Below are 7,094 nucleotides of genomic sequence, written 5' to 3'. Positions count from 1 at the left end.
AAAATAAATGTATGGCGTGTAGGTGGTGTGTGCTCAGGAACTGATAGCCAGAGTGCTACTGCAACTCCACTCCCTGCTTTTAGCCCCTTACATGCCATGATGAATGTTGATCATGGCGTGTAAGGGGTTAACAGAAGGCTCAAGCCCCATTTGGGATGTCAATCCAATCATGGAGGGTTGATATGTTGATAATAGCTAATACACTGCAGTAGTGTGTCATAGGGTTGCAAGATCACATCCAGGGACATAGAAAAAAGGAAAGAAAAGAAAAATAGTAAAAGAAAATTCAAGTAAAAAAAATAAAAACTCCCCTTTTTTTTGTGCACATTTTTCTTTTTTTTTTCAAAAAATCTGAATAAAGATATAAATGTTTAGTTTTGCCGCATTTGTAATTACCCATACAATACATTGAACACACTGTTTATCTTTATAGATTACCAGTCAGAATACAGTATAATGCAATACTATGATATTGCATTATATTGTATGAGCAATCAAACGGTCACAAATTCAAGTCCCCTTAGGGACTAAAGGACTAAAACTAAAAAACATATTTGGTATTGCTGCATCTATAAAAGACCGACCTATCAAAATAATGCATTACGTATCCTGCATCCTCACGGGGTTATGGAGGAGGTGCAAGAAAAGACATAAACACAGCATGTCCTATGCACAGCTATGGGCCAGATCTCAAGACCACAGTGTGACTTTGGTTATAGTGTAACTAAAGTGCAGGCAGTGATTAAAATCCAGTATGTGGGGCCTTTCTATACACGTAGCAGAGCTGGGCAGAGCAGTAAGGTCTTGAGCCAATGGAGACAATTTGTTCTGTCCTTTAGGGCTTGCAACTACAAATACAAAAAAACCCTCAAATATCTCATAAAAAAGAATAGATGTGGCATAGCTAATAATTCATTTATAGTGTCAAATGCACAAATACTACACAATACCGGATCAACATATGTAAAAGACTTTCTTTTCTGACCACTAGATGGCAGTAATGATACACCACTCAGTAACAAAAGACAGATTTTCTGTTTTTTTACTACAGCTCATTGTGGTTTTTTCAAGGCTATGGCTGTTTTGTGTCCAAAATAGAAATTAAAAATGAACACAGACAGGGGAATGAGAGTTGTCAGTCATCCCTGCATTTTATTTTTAAGCCGCAGAAAGGGAATCTCATACTTATTCTCTTACTCTTTGAAAATGCATAAATGAATAGATGGCTATGGAACATGAATAATATTAACTTTCTCTCTGTAGATTAATAAGGTATGTATCCGATGTAGCATTATTAGGATACAACATATTGAATTGCATTACTAGGATGGTGAAAAGTACCACATTCACAATTTTTTATTATACCAAGAAATTTGATGAAATTGTTAAAGGGCTTGTATATGATTAAAAAAAATGTATGATTGCTTTGTTCAGGAAACAACAGCACTCTGCTCGATGGGTTGTGTTTGGTATTCGCTTCAATCAGACTGAGCTGCAATACCAGATACATCCCATTGACAAGTGTAGCGCTGCTTCTGGATGAAATGCATTCCATTTAGTAGGATCATTTTTGGCATGATTTTACATTTGAAGGGGTTGTACCAAGATTACAGAATAGGGTAACTTGCCGATCGAAAGGGGTCTCGCCATTAAGACCAGGACTCCCGTGCTTGTCCCTGCGGGGATTGCTTCTCTCCCCGCAGTGATGTCTGAACGAATGGAGCTCTGGCCAAGCATGCACGGCCAGCACTCCATTTATTTCAATGGGGCTGATGGAAATACCCGAACGCTTGCCGCTCAAGCAGTCCCATTGAAATCCAGCACATGACCACACATCCTAGGAGCGGTGCATGCACGGTGAAAGCTGATGTGTCTGCTCAAAGCAGGGCAAAACCAACTGCAGATATGCTCAAAGGATGAGTGGTGCAAGCATGAGATTTGTAGCAATATGTTCACAATGAAAGTACTTCATTCATACCAAGCAAAAAGGGCAAAAGTATGTTTACAGACCCAGGCAGCTGTAATAGTCATGGTACGCCCACCAGACTATTTGGAACTAATAAACAAATTGCGCGGGATCTTAACAACTTTTCAAGAGGTGTGACGGGCTTATGGGCATTAAAGGAAACATGTCTAATAATGCTGAGCGAACTTTGCTAAAAGTTCGCTTTGGCACAAACCTGAACCGAGATCCTAGCAATGTTCTACCCAAAATAGGGTTCTACTGGTTCAGTTTGCTCAACACTAGACCTGAACACTGGTATAGAACCAGAGGCGTAACTTGAAGCTCCCGGGCCCCGATGCAAAACCTGTAACAGGGCCCCCAACTATAATGCTTTATTCATAGTACTGGGCTCCCTATATGGAGAAGAGAGGACTTATGGGCCCCCTAAGGCTCTTGGGCCGGGTGCAACCGCATCCTCTGCATCCTCTATAGTTACGCCACTGTATAGAACACTGTCTAAGAGCCATAAATGCCCTGTATAGCTTTCAGTGTTATATAGGGCTTTTATGGTTCTTAAACACTAGTTTTAGGGGTTTTGGTAAACTTCAGGTTTATTCAAATGAATTTGGACTGAACCGAACTTTCTGTAAAAGTTCAGCGAACCGGCCATACTGAACTTTTCAAAAGTTTGCTAATGTTTCAAAAGGCTCATTACTGACTGATATACTGCAGCAAGCAGCGCTATTTCATCTTGTAAATTCTGGCAAAATGATGAACTACTGTCTGGAAATCAAACAGACCCCATTATATTCCATGGGGGTCCTTTCCGCACCGATCAGTTCCATCATAAGACAAAACCATTCGGCCAGAGGGTGTTGTTTTCCTGCGCCCCGAACAGAGTAGTTAAATGGAACTTCCTAATGCTGATGTGAACGAGCCCTAATATAATTAGATGCAGTGTAGATCACTACCACCTTAGAACAAAAGCAGGGAAGAAACTATAAAAACTTTTAAAAAACTTATGAAGTATCTAAATCCCCCCAGTTTTGTGCCATATTTTGCCTCTCTCTAGTGTTGTTCTAAATAATGGTCTGAATGTCAGAGCTGCCAAGTTGAAACATTTTTCACAGTGTGATGCATAGACCATAGAGCTGGGTATGTTAAAAAAACAACACAGTATCATGCTGTGCGTAGAACAGTCTGTACGCAGCAGAAAAGAAAAACAGCTTGCTGTGTGCAGAACCGCTCATTGTAGCCTGAAAAATAAACCACTTAACATGTAGTGGAATCTTTTATACAGTCAGTGAAGCCGACGTCTAATACAAGCCTATAACAATAAATACGAAGAAGAATGCTAAATAGATACATAACAATGTATAAGAAATAGTCATGAGGAACACACAACATCATTCATTCATTCCCCACTGTCATGTGTTATACAGTATATCTGTAGCCAGACTAATAAACAATTGGACTTCCCATAGCGTGGACAGATTTTAGCAGCCAGCACTCCAGGAACTCATACGGTACATCTTTTTAGTAACCTCATAGTAAGACCTTCCATAGACATCCATAAAAAGGACCTCTCTAGAGGTATGACTTGAGTGGTTAGGGGTCATTATGACAGTATGGCACAGCAGCATTACTAAGGGGTCATGTGGGGAACTTAGTGTTTAAGAATAGTAGCCATTAGGGAGTGAGGAGGAGCCTTACTGTGCCTTGGAAGAAGCAGTGGGTCTGAGCATGAAGGGGACTGCTCTGCTGAAATGCGTAATAACGTACAAATAATAGTTGTAGTTGGCAAACCCATAAGGGTTAATGTAGAATTTGATATTACAGTGGCATATAGTGGCCAATTTGTTTAACAACACCTCTGCATTGCCTTCCCTGAGCAATTTGCTGATTGGTGTGTATGGATCACTTGGTTGGAGAGGGACTATTCTTCTTCATCTCTTCTGGCCAGGGATTGAAAAATCTCCGCCTCCTGGAAGCACTGCTTCTAATTGGCCAATGCTTAGCCAATCACAGCCAGCACTCGATGAACCAATCAAAGCCATTCATCGAACGCTGGCTCTGATTGTCTAAGTGTCAACCAATCACAGACAGTGCTTCCAGAAGGCGGGGATTTTTTAATCCCTGGCCAGAAAAGATGAAGAACAGTGCCAGGAACCTGGAAGAAGATGCAGCGGAGCCCCGGACAGCACTTCAAAGGTGATGTATACTTATTTTCTTATTGATTACCAGCCAGCCAGAGATCCAGTATACAAAAAACTATTTTAGGCGCTCTGAAGGAACATGCACATTTAAATATAAATGCAGGGTATTCCTGCTGAATTTATTGCAAAGTAAACTAAAATAATGGCAAAATAGCAAAATGCCAAAAACAAATTATGCACATATGCAACGCGTTTCGTCGCTCTTATGGCGACTTTCTCAAGCATAAACTTCCATAGTCACATACAACTATTTATATGTACAAGCAAACACTTACATAAGAACACTGACCAATCCTGCTTCTTTCTTTGTTTCCTCCAGCGTGTCCTAATGGAAATGCACGCTGGGGATTGCCGCCCCGTGCAGTCCATAGGACTTCCGGGTTGCGGCCACCACGTAAAACGTCATGACGCTCCAGGCGTCATGACTAATATCCGGTGTATATACGTGGGCTTTACAACCCGGTCTATGGGATTTGTAAAGCCCACGTATATACACCGGATATTAGTCATGACGCCTGGAGCGTCATGACGTTTTACGTGGTGGCCGCAACCCGGAAGTCCTATGGACTGCACGGGGCGGCAATCCCCAGCGTGCATTTCCATTAGGACACGCTGGAGGAAACAAAGAAAGAAGCAGGATTGGTCAGTGTTCTTATGTAAGTGTTTGCTTGTACATATAAATAGTTGTATGTGACTATGGAAGTTTATGCTTGAGAAAGTCGCCATAAGAGCGACGAAACGCGTTGCATATGTGCATAATTTGTTTTTGGCATTTTGCTATTTTGCCATTATTTTAGTTTACTTTGCAATAAATTCAGCAGGAATACCCTGCATTTATATTTAAATGTGCATGTTCCTTCAGAGCGCCTAAAATAGTTTTTTGTATACTGGATACCTGTGTTCCTTCTGAGGAGTTGCATCCCCTTGTTTTTGGGGGATACAACAATTTTTGGGCAAGCTCCTCCCTGTACCCACGGGGGGTTATAGAAGAAACACACGTTTGTTCGTTTCCTGTGGATCCTGCGGACAATTGTCCTTTGTTACTACGTGCAGACCTGGACTTGGAGGTGTAGAGTGGATGGGTCCTCCCCGTATGGGAAGCATCCTCCACATACACCGGGTAAGTCATCTTTTCTAATCTACATTTCGCAACAATGGTTGGTTGTCTTGGATATTCGTAAGAAGGGCGCTGTCCTCATTTCTTTTCATATTTTCAGCCAGCCAGAGAGCTGCGGCACTCCTAGTAATCACTTTAATGGTGACCCCGCATTCTGAAAGCGGGACAAATGGCTGTCCCGCTTGGGACCCTGGTGACCCCTGGACACAGTGTCCCAAAGTTGGACTATCCAGCCTGCATCGCGACGTCTGATCACTTTATTTACATACATAGTAACACTGAAAAATATGCAAGATACAGGATCTGGATTCAGAGCATATGTCTTCAGTGCTCTGGCATAAGAATGCCAAAAATAATTTTTTTCGCTTGTTTTTATTACTTGGGGAATCAAGTCATGGTTAGGCGCCCAAGTTGCAGGCATGTGATGGTGCAGCAGCTGACAGATGGAGACAGAGGCAGCATTTTTTCACACACAAATAAACTTCATTAACCCTTTAGTGACGAAGTCTGTTTGCGCCTTAGTGATGGAGCTAAATTTTGGAAAACTGACCAGTCATTTTGACATAGAACCACTCCGTTAAGGTTTTGCATATCAAAGTGATTCCGACATTGTTTTTTCGCCACATATTGTACTTCATTTAGGTGGTGAAAATAGAACGATAGAATTTGTGTATATTTATTAAAAGTGCAAAAATTGGGGAAATTTTGGAAAACATTGTCCTTTTTTTATACATTTTCAACTGCAATATACAATTTTTTGATAAGATGTTTACTATATTCTGGACACACATTTGAAAAACTTTATTTTTTTTTAACCATTTAGGAGACATACAATTTTAACATTCTTTATTAACATTTTGAGAAACATTTTGTTTTCCTGCACCAAGCTAAGATTGCAAAGGCTCATAGGTGTCAGAATTATAGATACCCTTATGAAAGGAGCAGCCGGTGGCTTTCAGAACAGAAAATTTTCTTGAAGGGGATTTAGGTCCCATTGCACACTTGTAGAGCCCTTGAGCGGCCAAAACAATGAAGAACCCCCACGAATGACCCCATTTTGAAAACTGGACCCCTTAGCGCATTCATCTAGGGGTGTACTGCATATTTTGACCCCACAGTTTTTGAATGCATCTAAGGAAAGCAGAAGGAAAAAATTACGATTATTTATTTTTTGGCAACTGTGTCATTTTAAAAACAGGTTTTTTTTGTACAGCACACATATGAATGAGGACTTTCATCCTAAAATGGATACCCGTTTGTCCCGTGTTCAGACACATACCCATAGTGGGTATGACTGTATGCACAATGGAGCCCAAATCGAAAGGAGCATTACATTTTTAACTTTTACGTCATTGCCATTATCCATTGGATAACGGCAGTCACGTGACCGGAGACCGCTCACCGCAGCCCTCGGTCACTGCTCTAGTCTCTGCTACCTTTAGTAGCCAGGAGCAAGGAGATTTTAAATTTACCGGGTCCTCCCCAGCGTCTGCGCTTATGCCCACCATTGTGGCGATGGGCGCATGAGCCAAAGCTTGGGGAATGGTCCACGGATAAAGATCCCGTCTGGGGACATGGCCGGAGACCTTAGGTAAGTAATTTCACCTCCCCTCATGGATTGGATCTGTGACAGGAGGTGAACGTTTAACTTTTTTTTAACTTTTATGTGATCGCCGTTATACTTTGGATAGCAGCGATCATGTGACCAGGGACCGCATACAGCGGCCCCTTGGGAAATCTCCAGGTTCTTGCCTACATTTGGTAGCCAGGAGCAGGAGATTTTAAATTACCCTGGCAATCGGCAGCTGTTGTGCAT

The sequence above is a fragment of the Eleutherodactylus coqui genome, chromosome 7 (genome assembly GCF_035609145.1).
Source record: "Eleutherodactylus coqui strain aEleCoq1 chromosome 7, aEleCoq1.hap1, whole genome shotgun sequence".
In the NCBI taxonomy this organism is placed as follows: Eukaryota; Metazoa; Chordata; class Amphibia; order Anura; family Eleutherodactylidae; genus Eleutherodactylus; species Eleutherodactylus coqui.
The sequence above is the reverse complement of the archived record's forward strand: the minus strand, read 5'-3'. Positions refer to the sequence as shown.